General features: G+C 40.5%; 1 protein-coding gene across 2 annotated transcripts in view; it reads right to left on the reverse strand.

The window, feature by feature from the left end:
• Nucleotides 1-4648: 4648 nt before the first annotated feature.
• The window catches only part of SCAF8 (SR-related CTD associated factor 8), a 98491-nt gene continuing 76084 nt past the window's right edge, over nt 4649-27055 (reverse strand). Inside the window, exons 21-22 of one of the 2 annotated variants that reach the window (XR_012673022.1) lie at nt 20890-20954; nt 4649-5670 (exon numbers count right to left, since the gene is read on the reverse strand). The gene's annotated coding sequence lies outside the window, so the exon portion shown is untranslated. The remainder of the gene's footprint in view (nt 5671-20889; nt 20955-27055) is intronic. The other variant, XM_075146111.1, reaches the window with a different exon arrangement.

A 27055-nucleotide genomic window follows, 5' to 3' on the forward strand; every position in this document is an offset into this window, starting at 1 on the left:
ATGTTTTATAGCGCTTATGTGATAAGAATCTGATCTGGATCTCACATATATTTTAGGCTATTTTTCAAAAGAAAACATCTTGTACACAAACAAGTAAACAGTCTTGTGTTTTTGGCTAGCTTCCAGAATTTTACTAAAGATGATAGGTGACACAGTTTTGAATATTTAGTTTCTAAAACTGGATTTAACAGGAAGCTTTGTGCCTAAATAAGGGTTAGGGGCTTACATATTTGGGGTTTTAAGGAAAACTTGTTTGGCCGACTACCACAGGCACAACTGAAATTGCTATTTTCCTGACACCCGCTGATGGTTAGAGCTCCGCGCCTCCAGCTTCCCACGGAGACGGAGCGTGAACTCTCTAGGGCATATACACTAAGTGATTACTGGAGTAAATTGAGGGTGGTAGCTGTGCAAGGTGCCTGGGATTAGATGAACAGAGAGCTTCGGGTCATTCTGATCCAGCTTCAGTTCAGTTGCCATTCAGTGCCTGCTGTCACTACGATGGCTGTGCTGTCCCCGGGAGTAACGACCAGGTAGGAGAAGCTTTCCCTCTCCTGCCAAAGCTCATCTGCCATGAAATGTGCCTTGCGGGGCCATGGCTGGGCAGCACCTTCTGCCTCGCAGCAGCACTGGCCGCAGCTCCCTGCAGGACGGCCGGGCAGGGCTCGGCTCCCGCTGCCGGCAGCAACTGCTGCCTCCTGCTTCCAAACTCCGGGACGTTTAATTCGGCTGTTTGAGTTAATACCGAATCGACCTGTTTCCCTGTAAGCTGGAAGGTGGCAACTTTTTTTTACACTGGTTTTTCTTTTCAAGTTGTTCAAACCATTTTCTGCTTATTTTTAGTGGTAATAATGAAAAGGTAGAAAGTCTTTTAAAGCTCTGTGCTGGCAATAGGGAGCCTTGGTGAAAAGCAGAACTGGTGTGAACCGCACATTCTCCATTTTCAGTGCTGCTTTGCAATTTTCTGACTTCACCAGTTCATTGTTTAAGTTTGTTTGTGAGAGAGTGCCTGGTTACCTTTCCTCTTTTAACCTAAGTAAGCGCATAGGAAGTTCTTATGGATGGGGTTTTCCCGTTCGGGCTCGCTATCGGCCTTTATGAGCGCTCTGTTAATTCTGCCCATCCGCTTCAACTTCCAATTCTGCCTTGGGGTTTAAGAAAACAGTGACAACATCTGGGAAATAAACTCATAACTGATGGTGAGTATTTCATTAACTCTGCACCTCATATCCGACACCCGGAGCAGCTGCACGTGACCACCTGTGGAGGGCCTTGTGCAGAGCCCAGTGACACACCACAGAAACTCTCCTTCTTTATAACGTTGCCAGGAGTGTGCTCTCTCCCTCTGACTTCATCAGCAAAGACTAACTTCAAAACCAGACATGACCTCAAGAGCATCGTTTATCGTTAGGAAGGAAAGGTGCCAGCCAAGCCAGAGAAGAAGGCAGCCTCGAAATTGGCCACAAACTGACCCAACGCAAAGTACGAAGATGACCCTTCACAGCGATTCCCAGGAGGCAATTAAGGATATCATATGGAGTAATACGACCTAATTGCTTCTTGCAAGATGGAGAGGGGACAGGTACAGAGCTCCTGCAGAAGCTGAGGTGAAGTGAAGCTGCTGACTGAGGGGGTCTCTTTGCATAGAAGCAAAACACAACAGGGAGTGAGAAAAATTGTGCTAATAACTTTTTAAGATGTTAGCTTCCTTACAAGGTTATCATTACTTTTGTTTATTGTTGATTGCAGTGCGGCAACTTCTTGTGAAATATCAGTGAAATTACTTAGCTCTCCAGTGACTTGGCTTATCTACTTATACATTAGAATAAAATGTCTGCTGCCTGCAAACTTCTGTGAGACTCCCTTATTTAGTATTTGACAAGTATTTGGACATTTCTAGATGAAGGTTGCAACAGAGAACTTAAAGAGTAAGATAGATAATTGCTTAAGAAATATGGTCATAGTTTCTCGAAAACTTGGGCTTTTTTGAGTAGTAACTTACAAATAAATGACAACTTGATAGCCAGCTGTTGGGGTTTCCCATGTATGAGCAGTATGAATCAACAGCAGCACGTACACACACACAGAGTTCAAAAATAAGGGAATGCAACTGTAAGGAATCTAAAGCAAGCTGGTATTTGTAAAAGCCCGTGTTATCACAGCAATGCAGACTGGCAGTAGGAACAGAAATGCAGTCAAAGGTAAGATTTGGTGTGGTCAGCCGTAGCAGAGACATGCTCATACTTTGTCATCAAAATCCCAGCTGTGACCTGAAGAGTCAACTGTTTCTTAGATGTCTAATACCCAAACAACACTGGACAAAAGACCTGTCTCTAAACCTACTATTTAGAGCCCTGGACAGATGTTCTTATTCTTGGAATGGATTATTGTCTGCTAGGGAAATGACTTAAGACCATCTTATTTGAATGTGAACTACATAGTCACATATTACATTCAGTTAGCAAGACCAACACCCTTGCCTGCTAAGCCACATAGTCCACATTAAGTATTTGTTCTAGTTGTGCAAATATTGAATTGCTCCGAGTCATCAAAGTTAGCTAATACTGTTTGTAAAGCCAGTGCTACCCCAATTCACATGTTTAAAGTTGCCAGAAAAAAATGACTTTCGAAACTTTCATTTGAAGCTGACTGAAGAGACGCGTGCACTGCAGGTCTCTCCATATTCATGTCCCTTCACAAAGAAGGGCTTGTCCAGATGCCAAGGGAAAGCACGGGGAGGCTTCTCAAAGGGGGATTCATCCCAAGAAGAAAAAGCTCCAACCTCTGCCCTTACCAGAGCACCGGGAGGTTTGCCTGTTTTGTTGTCTGTTGTTTTTTAATCATTCCTTCAACAGATGGGCAACAGTCACGCATCTCATCAGAAAAGTTCACCCAACAGGACAGTCAAGCTTCCAGCAGCCCCCAGTACAGCACAGAGAAAAAGCTGTTTCTCTAAAACAGGCCCTGCTCTTGGGGCAAGTAGTTTTGACATTCAAATTCAAATGGTGCCATGGTCAAGCTCAAGCATCCACAGTTCTGGTGGGTCCAGCTGGCCACATACGGAGCATGTACCTCACCAATAGCTAAGGGTCTGCTAGCACAGGAGACTTACGCTGCCCTGGTATTGCTCCGGCATACCAGAAGCTTTCACTTCTGTTTTTCTGAAAAAGTTTTGATCTTCAGAGTAATTTGAATGGCAAGAATCTATTCCTTTCATGGCAATGTATTTATTTTTCTTGTACCTGAAATACTGCCACTGACAGATAACTTTAAAGGTGGGTTCTTTTTTTTTTTCCTATGGATTTAATTAATTTCCAGTGCTTTATTTTCTTTGCGGTGTCACTGAATCAAGGAATACGTCTTAGCCATAAGAAAGCAACGTGCTTAAATAGAAAGCTTAGGTAATAAAATTAGTTAACTGACAGCTAGAGGGACCTGAAGGCACGGTTCCTCCATCAGTGTAAGCTGACCTAAAACTAAACTGCTGATAAAAGGTGTTTGTTCCCACCCTCTTCTTGGTGTCAGAGCTGGGCCAAGAGCTAAACTCTTACACGAGGATGTTTTCAATCAGACCAGGAAGCCTCATGGGCGTGCAGCTCCCCCAGGGAGGTAGTGGGAAGGTGTGAGAGGGGCAGAAAGGGAAGACAGGACTCCCCCCTGTGAGCAGGAGCTTAAATTAGATTAGCTTAAATTGATCAGGAAACTGCACTGAGACGCTGTGGTCTGCCCCCGTTCATGCTTATATGTGCTGGTATGGACTTCACAGCAGTGAGCACTCTGCCATCCGTATGCAACTACATAAGATGCAGGATAGTGGTGACGCCCGACTAAGAGGTTTCGAAGGTGAGGGATGCTCTGTTGACATGAACTCCGATGTTTGCTATAAGCTAACGGTAGCGTCAGCGGGACAAAACCCTGCCTATAATGCAGCATGGCTAGGGCAGCCTTGTCAGGACTGCATTAATTTTTGAAATGCAATGTGCAGTCGTTGCTCACACAAACTTAATTGCTACATGAAGAACATTTTTATAGTTTAAAATTTTGCCTTTGAAGAAGAAAATAAGAAGGAGGAAGCAAAAAGAGTCTAATTGGCCTTTCAACTCTGATGTACATATGCTCAGCACAATATATCACACACACAGCAAATCAAAGCCAGCTTAGACTCAGCTTTTCTGCAGCTTTTTCCTCCCATACCTTTCCAGGATTACTAATTAATAGAGACCAGATGTCAAATACTTTAGTATGGCCTTAAATCCAGGATGCGAAGAGCCTAATCTTATTTCCCTGGGGCCTCGTGTGCAAACTGCATTTAAGCATCTATTGATTTGCTAACATTTTGTATCCCTCTGCCCTTTAACCTGTTGTAAATAATGATACAAAGAAGAACAAGGTCCAACCATACAAATACCTTCTTCTCTAACATTTTTTGCCAAATCTTCTTCTAAGCAGTGATCAGCAATAAGCAGAATTCCAATCAAAGACTTGTAGATACAACATAAAAATAGAGAAAATGATGAGAAACAAAACTTTGAATTTAGATCTTTATTATACAGGCCCAAAGCTGTGGTCACCATGCAGTTACACCGTAATGGGAATGATCTTGCTGAAAGGATCTCACTAAACAAATGTAAAGAGACCACAGACAGCATTCCAAATAACTGGCACTTTAATTTTTGAAAGAGCAAAAATAAATAAAGGAATGGCAAGCATGTCCTTTTCACATATGGTGAGGCAAATACATATTCCTTCTTTTCTATAGCTATTCAAGAGACAAAATTAGCAAATACTGCCCGAAAACGCAGACCTTTCATGTCTCAGCTAACTTAGCTGTTTCTCACCTCTTGGCTATTAGGTCAAACACACATTCAGATAGATGCGTATGCCAAAAAAGAAATGCAATGTATTTTTTTGTATTTCATTTCTACTTCCTGCCCTTTCCTCCTCCTTTCAGGACACTAACAGGAAGTAAGTGGAGACATTTAGTCAAATAAAAGCCTTGGAACTTTTCCCTTCTAGTTTTTCATGATACTCTCATAATTTAAGGATTCATCACAAATCTAAAAAGGTTCAGGTGTCTCAGAAGGAATTCATCATCTCTGGAATATAGATAGCCACAGTGAAGAGCTGCACATAGACTGCACACATAGTGTTATGTAAAAGTGGTTATCTCTAAAAAAACAAAACATTTTTTAAAATTTGTAGATCAAAACAAAGCATGTCTTACTCCCTACAGGATTTTCTTGCAACCTGTTCTTCAATTACTTGCACTAGGAGATGCTACAAATGGTATTAGTTACAATATACAGTCCACTGTCATCTTCTGGTCCAGCAGAAGAACCTGTCTCTCCGATGGACGCAAAACTGTTCATCTGAGCAGATCATCCTCAACAGCAGAAATATGGTCTAGAAACTCATAGAGTTTATGTTTTTAATTTATAAAATTAAACCTGCCCCAGACAGGTAATACTGGTATGTAAGTTTGCCATCCCTGGGTTCTGTCAGAAACGGGGTACTGAGGTGCTCAGAGCCGTCTCAGTCTGCAGCGCTGGGATCCTTCTGGCACTTCAGACCCAAGATGCGATGTGATGCACGCTAGAACATGGGCGCCCTTCTCACTTAACTCTGCAGAGCCCGGGACATGGGAAGCTGCCAGAACCTCCTTCATCTTGCCTGTTGACAAAAGGAACAATAACTAGTCATCACTGGTTGCTGGAGCGTAATTCCAATTTTTAAAAGGCCCTATAAATGAGACCTTTTTTTTTACCAGGCAATAGCAAATGTTTCATAAATAACAGATTTGGGATAAAGTTTACAGTCTCTCTGTTAGCCGCAGGATGCTTATGACGGAGAAAGGTGTCTTATACTGCATGGTTCCTAAAATATTATCCAGAATTAAACACACCATTATTTAAAAAATATTATTAATTTCCCTTTTCAGTGTCCAGCAGCTTAGTACTTCGAAATCTTCATTAAAATATTATCTCTGTAAAGAATAACTTTTTATAGCAGATTTTCTGGCTAAAAGTGCTGTATTGTCTCTCACACACTCTGTACACCAGACACAGTGTAAACAATTTAGAGGATTAGTAAACAATTAACGAGTAAAAATCCAACAGATTAATAAGTGGATTATGTAAATTTTGTGTAGAACTATCTCAGACACATATTGGTTGTGTCCATTATGTATTGGTAAGAACTATTAATCATAACAACTGTAAATCCTTCATAAATGAGTCCTTGAATGGGCTTCACAGAACTGAGGGTCAGAAAAGACCGCTAGATTATCTAATCTGATTTCCTGCCAATTATAATTTTTCCAGATAGTCCAGGCACTTTGGTTCTCAGAAAACCAAACTGTTAGTATCACAGACTGAGAAAAGGAAAGGCCAAGAATATGCCTCCAATATATATTTGCTGCAGAATAGGTAGAACGTGAGGCAGAGGTACCTCTGGAGGGTGATTCACCCACTCCTTAGGTAATCTCTAAAAGGTGTCCATCTTTTTTCCATGGACTATAAGTAGACTAAACACCAAACTTCCTTATAGCTAGAATTGAGTGCTAGAATTTGTATCCTACCACAGATATCTGACTATGTTCACCTACTTATTTCGCAAAGTCCATTCACAAAGCCATCAGACCCTAGTAATTTTCAATCAATTCTGACACGGGCGAAATTAGAAAAAGTATAATTGCTTCAATCTAATGTAAATACAGAAATCATGCAATAAATCCCAGAACTAACATTAAACTTTTTGTTACATACCCTGAAATTTTGCATGTATAACTATTATCCTTATCATTATCACGTAGATAGAAATCACTCAAGGAATAGGGCTAGCAGGTGATTTGGGAGATCGCTTCGCCCATCCCTGACCTATGCCATGCCTGCTAATGTTTGTCTAACTTGTTTTTAAACATCTGCAAGGCTGAAGTTTCCACGAATTCCCCCTAAACAACCTATTCCAGGGCTCCACTTTTCCTTACCATTTACATTTTTTTCCTGATGCTTATACTAAATCATCCTTGTTGAGATCTTAGCCTATTATTGCTTTCCTGTACCGACAGCACTCATGGCAGCTAAATGCCTTCCTCTTTAGAGTCACCCATTGCTACACGAAGGCTGCTATCATGTCTTCCTTTCCTCCTCTCATCTCTAGACTAAACAACCCTTCAAGTTTTCCTTGAAGGCCCAAGTGTTTTAGACCTTTGAGCCCGGTTTCCTCTCTTGTTGGATCCTACCTGAGCTGCAGTTCCCGCAAGTGGGTACGGCTCTTCCACTGAGGCCTTAGTGCTATGTAGAGCAAAATAATTACATTTTATGCTTTATTACTCCCCTTCCTAGAGCCCACAATAGCGCTTGTTTGCAGTAGCGCAACATCACTGGTGCATGTTCAGCTTGGGATCATTATGACACCGGGTCTTTTGTGCAGAACTGCTGCTTGGCCAGTTGTTTCCCATCTGCATTTATGTGCAGCTGATTAAGTCGAGCTGTATGTACAGTTCTGCATTTGCTCTAATTTAACTGCTGGAAAGCGGATATTTTCTAGGGTACTCCGCTACTTTATCAAGGTCATTCTCAATTGCCTTGCTTCCAACACGCTTGTTCTGCTCTATGAATTTATTAAGCGTACTTTCTAACCTTTCATCCAAGCTATCAGTGAGAATACTGAATAGTACCAGAACAAGGAAAAACACTTGCAGAACTGCACTTAATGGTGTATCATTGAGAACTACTCTCTATATATGGTTTCCAAATCATTTATGCACTCACATAATAATAATTTATTCTAGCCCAGTTTCCCTAGCACACATGAGAATAATAACTGAAATATTCTGCCATATAGCCTTGTTCAAATAAAGCAGATAATACTAGTAAATATCTTTTAAAATGAGGTACTGTATACGCTTCGAAAATGAAAGCATTATGGAGAAAAGATTTCAAGTGAGAATACAGTCTTGCTGACAACTGATTTTACATCCATATAGCTACTTTATGAAGTATGTATGTGCTCTACTGGAATATTGTTCAATTTTGGCTTAATGGAAGTCTTTCATAGCCTCTTAAAATTGAGTTCTGTTCAATGGAAACCTCCACTGAGAATGCAACAAAGACATACCACTACAATACCTCCTTTGGAAATAAATCAGTTGCACAGCTTCACAAAACTCCAAGCTGCAAAATTGCTGTTTACTATTTATCTTGCATAAGTTCTTGATCAGAAACATACTGAATGAGGACTGCTAACACCAACAGGACCGATCATACTGAGCCTTTCAAAGAAAGGATTACCATTTACATTAATCTTTTTGGAGATACAAGCCAATTCCACAAATACAGGAGGCACAGATCACTCTTCTGACCTAATTTGGGTTATTTGGCAGACGTTTTCTACTTCTCCCTCTATGATATATTCTGTTTATGCTGTCTGAGCTACTCACAAAAGTGAAATAACTTGTTTCCTGAGGTGGAGACAGAGCCCCCAGTTCCTTCCCAGCGATGTACAATGTTGTATTTTCAGTTCTGGACTGGAAGAATTGGAGGCCAGCAGAAGTTGAAATACAAACTAGTCAGTAAATACAACAGAAAGCCCACCTTCAATTAACAAGAAATTTGGTTTGATTTGATATTTAGGGATATATCCCATTGGATTTCCAGTGAAAAGAAGAGAGAGGCTGACATTCCTCTGAAAAGTGCGTGGTTATAGAAAGACAGCAGCATAAAGAGTTTTGACTTTCTCCAGTGGAAAAGACGGAAATAGGAGAAGGAAGGACGGGCGAGCCAGCCTGACCCAGGACTGCTCATGACATACAGCCCGCTGTCTAGCTGCCGAAGCAGAGAAGGATTCCCACAAAAAACTTGCTTATTATGGGAAGTCAAAGTCCTCAGGCTGAGATAAACCAGATGTCGGCGCCTCTCTGAGACCAGCTCTAGGGATTTTAAATTACAAGGATTTAAGAAACTTCACTGAGAATCATAGACATCCAGATACCAAAATTACCTTTGTCTTTTTGTCAGTCACGGCTAGGATTTCCGATCTTTCCTGGGATCAAGACTTTTGCTAACAGTGAAAGGGAAAGACAGACAAACTGCTCAGTCAGAAACACAGCTGAGAGAAGTCCCAGGCAGCAGCTCGCTCAGGAGCAGAAAAGCTGATACTCTGTTGACATGAAAAGATGTACGTGTCATGGCGACTTCTCTCTTAAGAGATCATCGTCGTTCTCTTTGCGATCCAGAAACAAAATCTGCTCAGCTTGTCTGCTTTGCAGGCAAGGAAAGGTGAAATGCTAAGGGGTGAACCCTGCTTTCTGTGCACCGGCATGACAGCACAGCCATCTCCCGGCAGAGAGAGGGAGGCGAGGGGGACTGCACCGTCCCGCTCGGTGGTTGAACTCTCCCCTCTCTGTGTGGCTATGCAGATCTTGCCCATGACACGGGAATGGGCTGCACGTGCTTTGAAGAGCTCTGAGCTCTAACATGTGGACAGGATACTGCTTCCTTCCTCCAAGACCACTGAAACCTGCATATGAGGTCACCTGAGTGAGTTTCCCAACCCAGAAACACGGATCTGATGATACCCCTCTGGGGAAAAGGGAGGAAGAGGAGAGGTATTTGCCTATTGGCAGCGGGTGGGTCCTGCCACCACAGCGGGATATGTCTCACAGGCCCAAGGGCAGGCCAGGCTGAGCACAGCCAAAGCCTGCAACGCGTGAGGTGAAGCTGGACACGTGACATCAGAGGTGCATCCCATCCATGGGCAAAAGAGACAAAGTGGATGAGTTGATGTTACTGTGACCTGAAACCATCTAGGCTGGGAATAAAGACAATTCCTCTGCAGTAATTCTAGAGTGGTCCAAACCCCTTGCATAATACTGCTGCATGTTTTTGAAACATCCAGTGCATTTTTTTCCTGAGTGACTGCTGCTTTTCCGCGGTGGCTGAAGTTGCACACAGAGATGCAGTTCCAATGCGCAGAAAATCTCTTCTTACACCTCAAACAACGTTTAAGGGAGCAACCCCAGTCATGTGGAATGGGTTGGGTACCCAAGGATGGGACTCAGTTTTCTAATGCCTTTTCAGATGCTCTAAAGGTTTCCTGCCTCATTAGCATGGGAACCATCAGGACATCTTTAATGGCACTAGAGACTACTGTTTAGGCAAGCAAACCCATGATAAATGTCATGTACCCAGCCAGAGTTATCTGGAGCCAGTCAATGATGGGAGCAGAATTTGTCCCACGCTTGCCTGTCTGACACAAGTGGCAGGAGCAGCCCTGAGAGGTGTGTGGGTGTCCCACCCCCACTATTTGGTGCTCGCTCTATACTACAGAGACAAAACAGTCAGCTTTGCAGTGTAAATGTTTTGCAAGGGTAAAGTTAAGCGAGATGAGTCCCACGCGTTTTTTTCAAGAGCAGAAATAGGAGTCTGCATATAAAAGAGTGTAATGTTAGAATGTTGATTGACAGAGGGAAAATTAGTAACATTCAATGTAATTAAGACTGAAGTTACCAAATAGAGATTAATAGCAAATGCAAAACTTTTCCTGATGTTAACAAGCAGCATAAAACCTACATAATTTAACTGATTTTAAATTTCAGTGAAAGTTTATGGGTAGAGAGTAGACTACTGATAATGAAATATCTTGATCTGTTTGTTCCTTGAAGTCAAATGTCTTAGCCATTACAGTAAGGAAATGCTGATGATTGTATACACTTGAATTAAATTATGAAGCCCCTGTCCCTGATGTTAGAGAAGACACTATCAAGGTAATAATAATATTTCAAACATCATGTGATGTTGCATATTTTGATGTCATATCTAAACAGGCAGTAGGAAATTTGAAAACTATAATGGTGTTTTATATGAGGGTATCAATCTAAGGGGTTTTTTTTGGAAAAAATGAGTAGTGATGTTCAATATCTGAATTGCTGTACTATTTCTGTACCTGTATTACAAAAAGATTCTCATAGTTGATTTTTTTTTAACAAATTAACAGGGAAACATTAAGCAGAAGTATTAGAATATATCTAAGAGTCTTGATATCATAAGGGGAAGCTACAATGTGCTAAATTCAAATTACACTTAATTACAATGGATAACAAAATCTCTAAGCTTTTAAAGAATTTATTTAGATATATATTTTAAAACTAACAAGAATCTGCCAGTTTAACAATCTCATAAAACAGTTTAAAATACGAGAAAATTCTCACCTAGACAGAAATAGTAGTATATACCATCTTTAAAACAATATAAAACCATTAGAAAGAATCCCATATAAAATGTTAAAAAAAAGCTTTTCTGCACTGAATGTGGTGGTGTATGTGCTATCAGTTAGAAATGAACAGAATGCAGCGGCATACTGCATTCTGTAGTTCAGATCTGAATAGGGCACCAAGTGATAATCCAGTTGCCGGTCCTCTGAAATACAGCCTGGGACCCAGTAACATTTTATGGGAGGGGGTGAGTTCTGCGCTGGAGGGGGACTTTCACAGCCTTGCAGCGGCTTCCCTATTGTATGACTGAAAATGCAGGTACTGCACTGCACAAGCCAACAACTGTAGCCACCTCTGACCTCTTCACTTTCTTCCCCTCCTTTCAGGTCATCTACGCCTGGTTTTTTTTGCTCCATACATATCTTCCTTCAGCAAGAATTCTGTAATCCAAACTATATCCTCATTGCATCTGTGCAAACTCTGGCCAAACTCAATCCTTGGCTTTATTAAATCCGGTGTTGTCAACTCGGGACAGTTTCTCGTAAGCTCCATGACGTGATCTTTTTCTGTAAAGCTTCTCCTTCTGAAGAGAGCTGCTCATGCCACAATGTGAGTTTTCATCTTCTAGTTTATTTTTGTATGCTCATAGAGGCAAAGAAAAGGTGCAAAATGTGATTTTAAGTACTGATAGACTCAGAAGAGGCTGAGAAAAACAGAAGGCAAAATAAAAGGGATTTCCAGAGCCTTAATTTTAAGATTTCAAGATTTTAAAGACAGTCTCATAATTTCTGAAGCCACAATTTTTGAATGTTTGACTTTTTCAAGCCAAGAAACATCCAAATCTGCTGTCCACCAGCTTTGCAGGCTGAAGCAGTTATCCCTCTCTGCATTGCCATGAGGGAGACAAAGATTTATGTTCTTTTTGGGGTACGTCTACACAGTTACCTGACTGAATCTTGACCACGAGCCAACTCTTGACATATTTGCTAGAACACTCCATTACATTCAAGCCAAGCAGTGCTCATCGGGGTGGCTACAGTACGGCAGAGGGTGTGAGCTGGAAACTGCAAACAACACTTTGAGGTGTTAACAAAGAGCAGCCTTAATCTCTCCTCGGCTGGGCTTGACTGCAGGAATGCTTCTGGTTTGCTTCAAGGCAAAGGCATATCCATAAATATGGCAGGGGCAGTTCAAGCGAACCCTTTTGCGCTGCACTGAAGCAGTGAGGACAGGCTCACAGGCTCAGAGAGCCACTATGCATGGCGAGAGCACCCCCACCACACAGCCACACGTCCCGTGGGAGAGCCGGGAGCCGACAGCACGACTGCTCCCGTGCTGCGTCAGTCCTGCGGGATAAGCCTTAAGCTAACCTGGACATCTTCGCCTTGCAGGAGCCGGGGCAGCCTACGGGTGGCTGTGACTGATTTAGGGAGCTGCTTGCTGCCAGCGTCCAGGTGAATGTAATTTGTCCCAAACTGCTGCTTTCCCCCAGCGTGAGCCAGCGGTGCTCACCGCCCGCACCTCTCTCGCCCAACAGGCAGGTCAGGTGCCGCTGCCTCCCAGTTGTGGGGCTGTTGCATTCCCATAACTGGTTGCACTGGGACAAAATAGATAAAAAGTCATTGCACAATCACTGAGTATCAGTTGGAACCAGCTAACAAATTGTTTGCCAGCAGCACAGAGCAGCCCCCTGTACTGTCTCAAAGCAATAACTGATGGCTGGGCTTCCAACAACGTGAAGGAAGGAAGCCGAAACCAAATCAGCATCCCTACCCTGAAATGGACTTGAAGCTCTTACACCGCTCTGAGCGTTTGTCAGGGCTCTATCACACCGACGGCTTGCGGAGATCCCGAGACAACCAAGAAACCTAGATTTTTCTTCTCTCTCACAGCTGAAGTGTCTTCTTGCTTTTTCCCTATTGCGTCCCACCTCACTGAATACTTACGAGTGTCTGGTTCCCGAAGGCAATCTCAGGAGCATACAAAACTGTCCATAGTCCTTTGCTATGTGGAATAGGAGGGGGACAAAGTAGGGGAACAGCAGACAGAAAGGTCTCAGCGTGCAGGCTCCTCCTATTCATTTCCATTAACTGGCCAAGATCTACCTTAAAAGTTGTTTTTTTTTTTTTCTTTTTTAACATCTTTTTGCTTAGTCTTCCAGAAATTCATTGCCCTGATGGCTAGAATCTTTTTCTTCTAATTTGCAGCTTACATTTATTCATGACCAATACATATCCCTGAGGTTTGTCTCTACAATAAGCAGATTTTCTGTTTTTTTCGGGTGTGCACTACTTGAAGGCAGTTAGAGAGACCGTGACGACAGTCTCTTTCCCAGGCTTCCTTTTACTAGGTTAAGTCAACATCTGTTCGCATCGTCTTGCCTCTCAGTTTTCCTATTCTTCCCCTAGCTTGCCTCTGAGTCTCTTGCAGTTTGATTTAATCTTTCTTAAACATGGGTGATGAGACTTATGTACTTTATCCTACAAAGGACTTCTATAAAGGCACTGATAACTCCACCATCTCTGCTGGAGATACCTTGCTTGATATGTCCTAAGATAGCATTTTACCCTTTTTTTTTACACAGCTGTATTACACCAATGGCTCAGAGACATCTCACAACTAATAAACATACTTTGTTTTTCCCTCACTTTACTGTCTTCAAAAAGTAATTGCAGAAGCTGTGTTTATTTCTTTAAATGCCTGACTTTATATTCGCACTATTAAATTTCATCCCAGTCTTTCAGCATCTCCTTTGGATGAAAGGTACCCGTCTGCAGTTATCCGCTAAGGTTTTACCAGTCTGCAGAATGAATGTGTTTGCCGTGTCTGCATGCTCTTCTGCTGTCTAAGAATTGTGTCTTTTGCCTGGCTTTAGCCACACAGTGGAGACCATCAGCTTCCTTCCCACATGCCCTTCGCAATTCCGCTCTGCAGTGGAAATACCATTTCCAATAGCTGCAGTGCAGGAATTGTCTCCCTGGTGAATTAGAAAAGTGTGAATAGCCAAGAAAGGTAAACCTATAGCTTCTCTTAAAGATCCTGAAAATTGCTTGAAAATATCAGTCTACATGTAAATGTATTTATTTATATTTAGCTTCCATTAATGCCTTAAATAACTTTATTTTAAGTACAAGTTATCTGTCATTACTTGTGGTTTCTGTGACCTTAGCTGCTATTGATCAGAAAGCCAGTAATTCCAGGGCTGATTCTGTCTTGTTGGGCCTAGCACTAAAAACATTTTGGCACCTTTAATTCAAATTTATAAATCATGTAAACAGAATGCCTCTTACTCTGGTATTCTATAAATGTCTCTGTACTGATGGTAGATCTGTCCAGCATTAAATAAGCAGAAAATACTCTTCCTGTAGGTCATTTTCTTTCAGATCATTAACTCCATTTGCTAGTCAGCTGTCTCTCTGCAAATTCTAAAAAACTGATTGAATCTATATTGGTGTTACCGCACATCCATTGCAGATATCCCAGTCAAATACCACAACATATAAAAAATGCCTCAGATAATCATTATGGGATGACAGAGCTTCAGGGTATAGGCAAGGCTCTTGCACCTGTTGAAGACTATTGGCCGCTATTACGCCAGCTACGGTCTCTCAGTGACTTACTATTAAATCCACACTGAAGGTTTAACTGGATGAACTGTTCAATAGATTTTGTTTCTACAAATATTTGTTTCACTCATATTACATTTTAGACATTTTAGAATGCCTAAATCTAGCTCTGTAAAAAAGAAGAATAATCTTTAATATTCTTCTTAATAAGAAACAACTGAAATAGTTCTGTTATTATGATAATTAGCAAAATACTTAAGTAAACAGTATTATTCACACCACTGCAAGAACCAAAATAAATCTTTATGGAGAAGACAAGAGAATTTATTATTTTACCAGCTCCTGAGCCTACCTTTCTCTTCTACAATACAGACCCAGGCACTCTTCACGTCAACACAGAAACATCTCCATCACCACTATTCTTCTCCATTAAGTCTGACAAACAAAGACCTCGATCTGTTTTTAAACAATGGTAGTTGCATTTGCTAAATACCACTGCTTTTAAAATCCTCTTGCACATGCCCACTTCTAGAATCTTGTGAAGTTTCAAAGTTGTTGGGCATTCAATATTAGGTGCTTAAAAATCTTTAGCTTTTTCAAACATACTATTGTCAGTAGACGCAATTTTTTTCAGAAATGGGAAAATCAAAGTAAAATTCTACTTTAGTTGTGCAAAGACAGTAATTTTTTTCTAAAAAAGACTCTCACTAGAGCTAGAGTCTTTGTTCCTCAGCTCCATCACAGACCACCCAATCTACAGAAAGTTATACATCAGCTCCTGTCAGCGGAGGAACGCAGCTTGCTCTGGATGCCAAGGGTCTCCCAAGAGCAACATAGCCAAATTCATATAATTCCTGTTCACCAAAGGACTTAAACCAGAAACATTCTTGCTAATTACTATAATCTTTTCTTACTGTAACTACCACCAGCATTTCTGAAGAGATCTGACATTATGCAAAGCATGAAAATATATTAAAAAGTTGTTTGAGGCAGAGGACGATAAAGAAACTTCAGAGGATAGCTGGTTTCCAATCAGATTAAGCTGTCAAGAATATTAAATTAAAAAATAATCTGAAGACCCTTATTTTACCTTGAAGACATATTCTGTTTCTTCTTTTGAACAAAAATTCAGCACAAAGGAAAATTCCTTTACTATAAGCAAAACTTCTAGTAAATAAAACAAGGCAGTGCAATAGAAGGTGGTTAAGATGTACTAAAAAGAACAATCTATCTCAATGCCAAAATAGCATTTTTTTAAAAAAACAGAAGTAAAAAAATGGTAATTAACATTAACTGTTAGGTCATGCTCTTTGGCTTATATCACTAATAGAAAAATCTTGCTATCAGTATTTCATTAGTAATTCTGCTATTATAAAATGAACAGCATATGTTTTTTCTCTAATTGTAGAACGTGTTTCTGCAGTGATATAAATAGTTTGGAAAACATATGTACTGGGGAGAGCAAACACATCTGACCAGAAGTAAATATGTACAATATAATGAAGATAATTGAGTGAGAAGGCTTAATAAATCCAAAGAAAATTTTATCACCATAGCTACTTTAATTATTGAATTCCTACATATGTGGGCATAAGATTGGTGAAATATAATATTTACCGATAAGTATATACTTATTATATTTCTTGAACAGCTTCAGCCTAGGAAAATTGAGTCTGGTGCCTTTAAATATAACTTCTTCGGAGATTCCTAAGAATGTAGAGGACTTTCCAAAAATGTAATTTGTAAAGTTTTTTTTTTTGCAAGTGCAGTGCTGCCAAATATTTTTACCACTAAAGAAATGCTATTTCAGCTGCATTTGAGCAGAGCAATAGTGGTAGCTAATGGCCTATTCAGTTAATCATAGTTATTCACTCCCTGGAAATGCCTCGGAATATAATAAATGTTTTGTTTTCTTTATGGACTCTTAAATTACAGGCATTATATAATACACATGATATATAACCCATCAGTATGAATCCAAAACCACTCCCCTAAAATAATTCTAATATTTGGAGCCTCCGAAGAAAGAAAAATACTGTTGTTACCCACAGAGCTACTGAAATAGCACTGACAGCAGGGTAAGAAATGGCTGTAAAGAAAGTTCTGGTTTAACTAAAATGCGGCTATTTGTCATCCATTTACAGAGGTCTGAAATAACTATTACAGAACATTTTTTAAACAAAGAAAACAAGAAACATGCTCAAATAGCTGAACCGCATACATCCTTTCCTAAAGGAAAAAAAGGCTGCAGAACTAGGGTTGCGGCTTGGCCCATAAGAGACAGATCAAGCATGAAGTTTTCACTCTGAGACAATACTCTCATTGGGTGTTCTACCAATATAGGATTTATCTTGTTCACCTCTTTTTTCACATTCATATAGGTTGCAGAAGTGCCTGTCAGACTTAGCTCTGTTTTGTTCTCTGCTCAGGGAAGATTATTATGCTGCGTGTTGGCTACCTGTCACAAGGGTAAGGTCGTAGCTGGTTATACCTCATCTCTTTGTGGCTGCCATTATACTGATGAGGCACAACACCCCTCATAGTTTCGTCAGCAAGTTTCTTCCAGACATATTTTAAAAAGCTGCAGAATACGCTTTAAAACAATGTTAAGCTTCCGAGGTCAGAGCAGGCTGTGTTTTTTAATTGCAATTGCTTTGCAGAAAGGATTAGATTACTAGCTCATAAAAATATTCCCTCGGCTACTTCAAGGTGTGAAGATAACCTCCGAAACAGTCTTCTGTTGGCATCCTGGATGGAAGAACTCCTCCATGAAAGCACACGAAAACTCAAAAGGCTTTCAAAATTAGAATAGGGACAAAATTGGGAATTAAACACTCTCTTATTTCTCCTAGAGGAAAAGATACTCGGGTATTTGCTCAAAAAGTAATCTGGCAGGCCATAAAGTGGTAAAAGACATTGCACAGGTGGTGGGGTTCTAGCTTTAACTTTGCCTTTGTAGAAGAACTGTTAAGAATTTAGTGATGAAAAGAAAATCAAACAAAAGTGATTATAAACCGAGAGATTTCATGTTTCCTATGAAAGGAAGAACAGGCAAATGCTAGGGGACTGCAGAGAATGCAGCCGCAGCCAGCTCCAGGGACTAATCCAGGACACCCCCAGGCAAAGGCGATCCAAGGCGGGAAGAGTTCAGATGAGAGGACAAGTTTACAGAAGGGCAGTGCTAACGGCACAGCAGCAAATTAACCCAGTGCAGAGTAAGTGAGCAGTACACTATACCAGGAGATATTTAATTACCTCGAAGCCCCAAAGGAGTAATTCAAAAGGTATTGGTAAGTACACACAGCTTAGCATGTTGGGAGAACCGCAAAGAATTCACCATGCAAAGACACAGGGACAAGCAAGAACATGAAGCATAAGAAAAAAGCCTGCAAATGTGTTAGAAAAAGAAATGCAGCATAGAACAATCTTGCTAGCTCAAAATAAGCTCTGCCTGAGAGAATACTTCTACCGTCACCTGGAGCTCCACACAGGCTAATTTAGCATCCGAGTGTTGCCTTTGGTGGCTGAAATGCCAGTTACCTTGGGTCGAGCCGAGCAAAGTTTGACTATATCCTACAATATAACTCCTGCATGCTCATCAGAGAGGTGGGCACAACCAGACAAAGACCTTTCATCAGGTTTCTCAAAACAAGTTAGTTGTAATTCTGATACCTCGTGTATTTAAGGATCCAGTACTTTGGTGATAAAAAAGAAATTTGCAAAATCTGATGTGATATAAAACTGGGTGAGGTTGCAAGCAGTTTACAAGATTGGATTAGAATTCACCATGATCACAGTAATTTGGATAAATGTCCTGAAATTAATGCATTAGATCCACAAAGAGAAGTGCAAATTACCATAGAAGGATAATTCAAGTATAGAAAGGAGACTTGCTAGGCAACCGTACTGCAAAAAGGATCTGCAGGGGAGTTATAGCGGTCTATAAGGAAATTATAAATCAGAATGATATCCAGTTGCAGAAAAAGGCAGCCTGATATACATTCATAGCAATACTGTAAACAAATCAAGTTATTCTTCCCCCACCAGCAGTGGCAAGGCCCTAACTGCATTACTGTGTCCAGCTCTGCCTACTGGGCTGTCGGAGGAAGGAGACAGTTGGAGAGGGTCCAGGTAAAAGCCACAAAAAATGATAACAGATGTAGAACAAGGGAAGGTTGAAAGAATTAGATTGTTTAGTCTAGAAAAAGTGAAGGCTAAGAGAAGACATGATAACATATTTAAAATATGTATAAATTTGTTATGAGAAGAGGATGGTGACTAATTGTTCTCCACGTCCATCACGCATAAGACAAGACTTATTATGCAGTGGTGGAGAAAAGCTTTCTAACACAAGGAGGATCAGCCCAGCAGCAGGTTATCTATAGGTATTACATGTAATCCTGTCACAGGAAGCGATGGGAGCAGCTGAGAGAAACTCCTGTCAAGATGAGGGGAGGTATGCTTGAGGCGAACAGCCCAGCGATCCTGCGTGAGATCCCGTCCAGCCTTATGCCTCACGCTCGGCCGCAGAAACAAGACACAGATCAAAGCTTTTCATCAAAGAGACTAAATACCACGACGTGCATGACTGTCATTTGTCTCGAGATGCTTGCCAGGAAGGACAGGGTTTGCAGGACAAGGGATGGATCTCCCAAATCCATTTAGCTAATTAATTCAATTGGCTGGAAGTAGCAGAGAGCACCCGCTCAGTCACCACTCCGTGCTCTTTTACTTGTTTAACATGCTCATGCCCAGTCCTACCTTTATTTACTCCACCTTTGCTGCCAACAGCCCTTTTCGCTGCTTTATAGGGACTGATAGAGTAATTAGGTAAACACCACTGCGCGGCCACTGGCGAAATGAGTTGAACAGGCTTTAAAAGGAATGGGCAGGGCCGAGGCTGGTGATGAAGGCAGTAGCCTAGAGAAGGCAAATGGTGTGCAGAGGAAAAGGGGTGACACACCAAGGGCTTGCACCGTGGAGATTCCCGCTACGGGGGCACAGCTGGCAGCCGCCCGTGCCGAATCTCCGCCGCGAGCTGCCCTGCTGCGCCAGGCCCGTGTGCCGCAGGGGCCGGCTGCCCCAGCCACCAGCGGGGTTGTGGTTCGCGGCTGGTTGGGAAAATAGGGTCAGAAACCCCAGTACGATGGGGAAAGGGGAGGACGGCCTTCAGCGGGGGAACGTAGGGGGCGAGGCCCTCGAGTTTTGCCGCCTTTAGAAGAGTCTGAGCAGTAGAGATCAGGGGAAAAGGGTGTGAAAGGTCCTACCCCCTCACAGAGGGGCAGACCCTCGGAGCGGCTTCGCCCTGTACACCGGTGGATTCACAACAGGTCTCTTACTACTAATAGTATTTATTTTGTTGCTGTTAAGAAGCGTAGAATTGAACTGAAGTTAACAGGGATTTTCCAATATGAATCCGTGTGTAAGCTGGCGAGCGGGGCTCATCGATTCGCAGAGGGAGAGGCGGCACAGCCAGAAGGTGCTGTTGGGGTACGCGTGCGGGGGTGCTGCGCGGTGCCGCCAGGCCCCTCCGCGGGTTTTTCCCGGTGCTACAGTCGCACACCTGCGCCTGACTACAGCGCGTCGGGCGTAAAGCGCCCTGCCTTGATTTGAAGCCCTTCCAGAGGAGCACATCCATTTTCCAAACTACAGCGTGCGCAATCAAGAGTGCAGAGCGAAACATTTCCACTTTTCTTGTCAGTGTTTTAACGTTAAACAAAATTATCTATAAAAACCAAGCTACTCTCCATTTAAAAAAAAAAAAAAAAAAGGAGAGTAATGCAAACATAGCCAAAAGTCTGCTCTTACGCTTGATCGCTTGTAAAGACTGGATAATGCACTGCGTACACTGAAACTTTCTCCTCGCATGACAACGCAGACTGTAGCTCTTGCCCTGGGAAAATCAAAATCACGGATAAATGGGATTAAACGGATCCTGTCAATTACTCAGTTGTTCTTTCTACTTTCCTGTCAAGCCTAACAGCTTTCTGAAAAGCTTCCTCACGTTAGAATAAAAAAATAAGTTCATACTTCAACCATTTTTAATGATGATTTACATGATTTTCCTGGTATGATGTCAAAATTACTGTAATTACATTAGTTTTTACTTACAAGTGTAGACAACTAAGGAGACTGCACAGTTTACAGAAATTCAGATTTGAATGTTTTAATGGTCCCTGCAAGGAAAAAAAACAATATAAAAGAAATAGTACAATACTGATACAGAAATGTTTGTAATGCATCCTGTTTACCCTCTATTCCTTTTCAAATGTACTGAGGTAACATTAATATTTGATTGCCTAATGCCCTTTAAAATTCATTTAAACTTAAATTGTTTTCACCCTTAACCACTTCTGGAGGGTGCGCTGTAATTCTAGAAATGACCGACAAAGCAACACTCCTAAGAATTATTTCCTCCTTTGATTCCTCAGTCACTCTAGAGCCTCTGCAGACCACACTTGCATGGGTAATGATGACTCATGAAGAAGAATAATTCTGAAGGTGCGTCCTCTATAAAATGATGTGGCTAAGTGGGACATCATCAATTTCCAGAAAATGACTGCTTTTCTTCATTTTGTAAGATTGCCCTATCGGGCATCTACTTTAGTCTCTCCACTGAATGCCGGCACCAGCTAAATGCTATGAATGTAGTAAATATTCCTCTTTCTGCTATGTTTCATGTCATCTTTAGATTGCTGCAAGTTGAACAATTATTACAGACATTTATGGTGGCATAAACACTGAAGAAACTACGCTAACTAGGGACTGAGGATACAGAAAAGAAACATGAGCTTCCAAGGACAGAAAAGTTGCCTGTAACTTCCCAAATTACATGAAAGCATCCTTGTCTGTCTTAAACAGTTCAGTCAAAATCTCCCCGAAAGCATTACAGGATGTTAAATGAGAAGGCAACACAAAACTTCCCTTTACCAGTAGCGGCAGTTCCTAGCAGTTGTTATGAAACCTAACACAGCACATGCAAAAAAGTTCCTCAGCTAAAAGATCACACTCAAAACAGATAAAAGAAAGAATTGAAAAAAGGAAATACTGCTGTCATCCCTTTATCATGAATGGAAAACCAAGACACTGAGACATGAAGCAATTCGGTCAGTATCACACTGAAAGCCTACAATAAGCCACAGGAGATCTTAAATTTAGAGCACTCAATCCAACTCCCATTAAACTATAATTCATATAACGGATAATATTCCTACGAATTAGCGATATATATAAGACAGTGTGTCAACACAGATAGAAATGCCTGATTCCCCTGACTTTTCTGAAATCATATTGTTGATGTGTTTAAATGAGAGGCCCAGATCCCTTCCAACAAGAAATAAAGCGGGGACACTTCTCATCTGAAATGGGGAGTGTGTAGCATGGAAACAGGAGCGTGTTAGTCAAAATACTCAGGTGATGAGATACAATAAGAAGGAGAAAAATAAAGATACAATGAGGGAACAAGGTTCATGGAAGTTAATATTGTACTTTCCTCTGACCTCTGCAAAACAAGGAGAAGGAAGAAGGAATTTACAGAAAACCAGCAGGCACAATACTCTAACCATCACCATAAAATTCCGTATTTTGTGACTTTAAATATCTTAACATGAGAGCTTGAAAGATAAAACAGCACATTTGTATAACTGGCCATGATTCAAAAAGAATACAGCCTTTTTCAGCATTGTACTTCAACTATTTTAAGTTAAAATCTTTGGACACAAAGTTAAGTACTGGCTTAAGTGCCTTGAGAAAGGAGGTGATGGTGTGCGCAAGAGCAGGGCGGTTCTAGAATAACGGGAAGCTTGAACATAAGAGACATTACACTTCGTGGGAAGAGACAGGAAAATCCAACATGAAAGACTATGTAAGTGCATATTTACAAGCATGCACAGAATGCTTATTCTGTGATAATCTAATCCTAGATAGGCTGATTTCAGCGTAACTTCCAGGAACTATCAAATATTTTGTTTCAAAATCTGCTTTACTTCTCGGGTGCAATTCCATCGCGATTTACACCCACCTGCTGGGGAACAAAATTTGTCTCTTTGAAAACTTGTGCTTTTATACTGTGCTCTGTATCACACTCAGGATGAGCAGATGCCTCCAAGGAAGGGAACGATGGACTTGTGTAACCTCTGAGACTGAAATTATTATTTTATCTTTAGTACTGAAGGCCAGATTGCCATGTCTTGTAATTGATTACTTTTCATAGTAATACAATTATAAGCTAAAGAAACCTGATAAAGGTAGAAGCGTTCATTTCCTGTGCTGAAAAAAAGATTTTTCAAGAGCAAAAAATAAAATGGCATTTTCATATCCTGCAAAGCAATAATGATCTGTTTTGGCAGAGGAGTCCTTTTTTAATGTGATGATACATTGACTTTTGGAGGCAACTACAAGGCAGCTTTATTTTGTATAGTAACTTCTATACAAATCATGTCTTTGCATCTTCTTCAATCCAGTTTTCAAAGTATTAATGAGAAATCAAAGGCATTTATTATTATAACAGTTAAAGCACTGCTGAGTGTCTAAATGAGCACTCTCACAGCTGATCACATCTCCAATGGATGTATTCCAATGGATTATTTTTACGCTATCTTGTTCTGTCGGTGTTGCCCTGCAATCTCTTCAAATGTGGTTTGATCCTGAAAACTGTCGAGGATAAAAGTGTACAAAAGAAGGCAGAAGAGCTTTAAATTAAATACCATATTCAAGTAATGTTTAATTATTGCTTTCAGATGGTCACTATTGAAACCTTAGATGCACAAAGCAACTGTGCAATCAATAGCTACCAAAACAACACCCCATCCGCCATCAGCTTACACATAAGATAAAAGGAAAAAAACATGCTATCTGCTCTATAATAGTAGCATAATTTGAACTGGCAGGAACCGGTCATAAGTTTTCTTAAATTCATCAACCTGCCCCCTGACAGGTCTAATAATTTTAAAACCATCTTTACTAAAGGAGAACCTAATCCAAACGTAAATACTTCATTTTGACTAAATTCTACCACAAGGTTATTTTCCTATCTACCTATTTATATACTTGGGCAGTATATTTTTTTTTCTTATTATTAAAACTAACTTTATACTCTCTTGAAATGAGTATGGACGGGTACTGATCGTGAGGCAGAGGCGACAGCTTGGACTCAGCTCCTCGGCCGGTTTGAGGGGTGCCTTCCTCACCCTCTCGGGGGGCTGGCTGAGCAGGACGAGTGTCTGCTCCTGACACCAGAGCCGACGGCCCCGTGCATCACAGGAGATTACCGAGTGCTTCATTTGACATCAAGCAGGAATTTGGGAAACAGGTGAGGTAGACATCTCACCAGTCTGGGGACAATTTCTATCATAACTAAGCCTTGCTTTCCATAGTGACCTCTGAGTTAATGTAAGTTAGCGTCTCTAGTTGTGTCAGCATTGTATATTTAAGATATGCTTTCGAATAACAAATTTTTGTTAGGGATATACAACATGCCTGGAGCAACGATGGGGAACCGTGATGCCCCGATAACCACAAAAACCCCAATAATGCAGACCCTCTTCTGTGTCAGTTCCTTTCATACGTTCATACGCAAGCTCAAATTTGCAGAGTAACAGTGTAAAATACGAACGTTTTACAGAAGACGTACGTAGTTCCTGCTCTCAAAATCTAATCCCTTTTCTAGGCAGTAAAAAGTTTGCCAAGTTAGAGATTGAGAATTGGATATAACAATAAGTAATTTTGTTGACTCCTTCCAAATGATACTATGATTTCTCCCGGGTCTCTCACATTTTTATAAGCGTCTTAAAAGAAAGATAGGAGGGCTGTAAAATAAAATGAGAAGCAGCAGTTTTTTTAAGGTTTGTCAAGTTGCCAGGAGAGCTGTTTCTCAGCAGGACGAGTCTGAGATTTTGTGTTTCAGAGAAACTCCTTTGGGAAACATCACCTTGCTGGGGCTTTGTTACAGGCATGCCCACTGGCGATGAGCAACAATAGGGTGGGTGGCTCATAACCTAATGACATGAGCATGTGAAAAAGAAGTATTTTCTTGATACTTGAAGTATCTTTAAGAAAGCTGACCTTTGGAAACTGATACTATTCACTGAGCAGTACTTCTTTCCTTTAATTCACAGTAAAGAACATCATTTAATCCATACTCTATAGCTGCAGAGAATACTACAATCACATTGTTCTTGAACAGAGTGAGAAGATATTGTAATCCACTGTAGTATGGGGGAAAAAAACCAGAAAGAATTAGAACTTCAGAGAAGAACTGCAAAAGATCTTAATAAAGAGATGAATGGAAATTAGTCACTCACAACGAAAGTTATCACATGAAAATCTCTAGTTTTCTGTCATTTCCTTTCACATTTCAACATTATAAGAGTAAACCGTGTGTTGCTCTTCATGAACTGAGTACAAGGCACTGTGAAAAAACTGAAATATAAAATCCAACTAGCATTCCAACGTATTAAAGGTAACACTGGACTAAGGAAACCAAAGTAGATACAACTGTCATGAAGGCAAATCTCAACTGACCCAAACTGTACTCAAACTAATTTTATTACGAATGAGATTACGATTTTAGTAAACCAAAGCAGACCTCAAATCACTTGCTCTGTTAGATGCAAACCTCCTTTCATCACCCCTCCTCCCAACCATTGCAAGCCAGTACCAATGAGACTAACGATAAGTTGATACAAATAACGTTATACTCCAAACCTATTATACTAGCAACTAGACGTTGCATTTCCCTGCAGAACCCATGTTGTTCTGTAAGAACAGCCCCCAGAGTCAGAGACTTCACAGGCTTTAGTTACTTTACCAGCATCTGAGCATTCTTTGAGGCAGAAATGGTGTTAATCTGGAAAGGAAAGAACTGCCGGCATTACATACATAATGAGCTGCCTAAGTCCTGGCTTTCCAGCCTGTGCATCCCAGACACCAATGGACTGTGGTTTCGAGTGAGGAAAGAAATACGTAAGGAAAGCAAACCCTACCACAAGTAGGCTGAAATTTGCTGTTTGACATTAAAGCGACCAATTAACTTTAAAACATTTTGAGGGATCTCAGGAGGCGAAGAAGCTTCAAAACTTGAGTCTACACCAATTATCTAAATCAATGTTCCCTAGGGCTGGTTTGACATTTTCCTACCTCTACAAGGACAATCAGCTGGAGGGTGAGAGGAAGAGCATAGGATGATGCCTGTAAATCCACAAGAAAAGGTTTTTAGGGCAACTGCAATTTTGGTTTTCTGTTTTCACCGAAGAGCTACAAAAATAAGACTCAACTGGAATGATGAAAGACTCTTCTTACAAGCAATAATACAAAGAAATTTTTTTTAAAGCTTTGAGATCCAGAGTAAGACATTTAATTACAGCGTGACTCAGCTAGAAATGAGCTTGGCCTGCTAGAAATAAGCAAAAATCAAGTTGTATTTGATACAATGATCTTGATTCCAACAAGATCCTGGAAAAACAAGATGTTTTTGAAAAAAGTTACAAATAGGAGCAATTACAAAGCAGAAACATGTTAACAGGAAATTGAGCTAATGAGTGTATTTCAGTGATTTATGGCAGGCTAATTCACAGAATTAGGCACTTATTCTAACAACCAAGCATTAGAAACTCAGATAGCCAGACATAAGGGTAAAATTAAATACAGGGTGAAAGTGCTTCAGTGTGGGACAAAAAAATCCTTCAAAGTGGTATTATGCAACTGTATCATACTGATGATAAATGCATATTAATATACATTGTGTAACTAAACTACAGATTGTTTTTTCCCTCCTTTCCTTAAGATAATTCTTACAGCAATTAAATTAGGGCCGCTTAGGTGCCACAGCTGTATGGTCCTACATGTTAAACTGACAAAGACTCCTTTTATGTCTTAGAAAATAGTACCTGTGATGTATTTTACATTAAGCTACTGAAACTATATATAAAATGTGCTCATGTTTTCAATATACTCAAAGTATTGAATACGTTATTATTAAATACTAATACACATAGATATAAATAATTTTCATGTTGTATGATACATTCACTATCACAATACATTCATTGTTAAAACAGAGTACATAAAGGCAATGATTTCATTAAGAAATCTTTCAGATGAGTGTAGTAAAATAAATACTATCCATTTTGAGCAAATTTGTAAGTGATTAAAGCCAAAGGACTGTCTTATTCATTAGACTTCATCATATAAATGACCAAACACTATGCAAAAAAATTTTAAAAGCATTCATAGTATTTCTCACAGGACTGATGTTAGGGACTAGTTTATAACTGAAAAT

The sequence above is a fragment of the Calonectris borealis genome, chromosome 3 (genome assembly GCF_964195595.1).
Source record: "Calonectris borealis chromosome 3, bCalBor7.hap1.2, whole genome shotgun sequence".
NCBI lineage: Eukaryota > Metazoa > Chordata > Aves > Procellariiformes > Procellariidae > Calonectris > Calonectris borealis.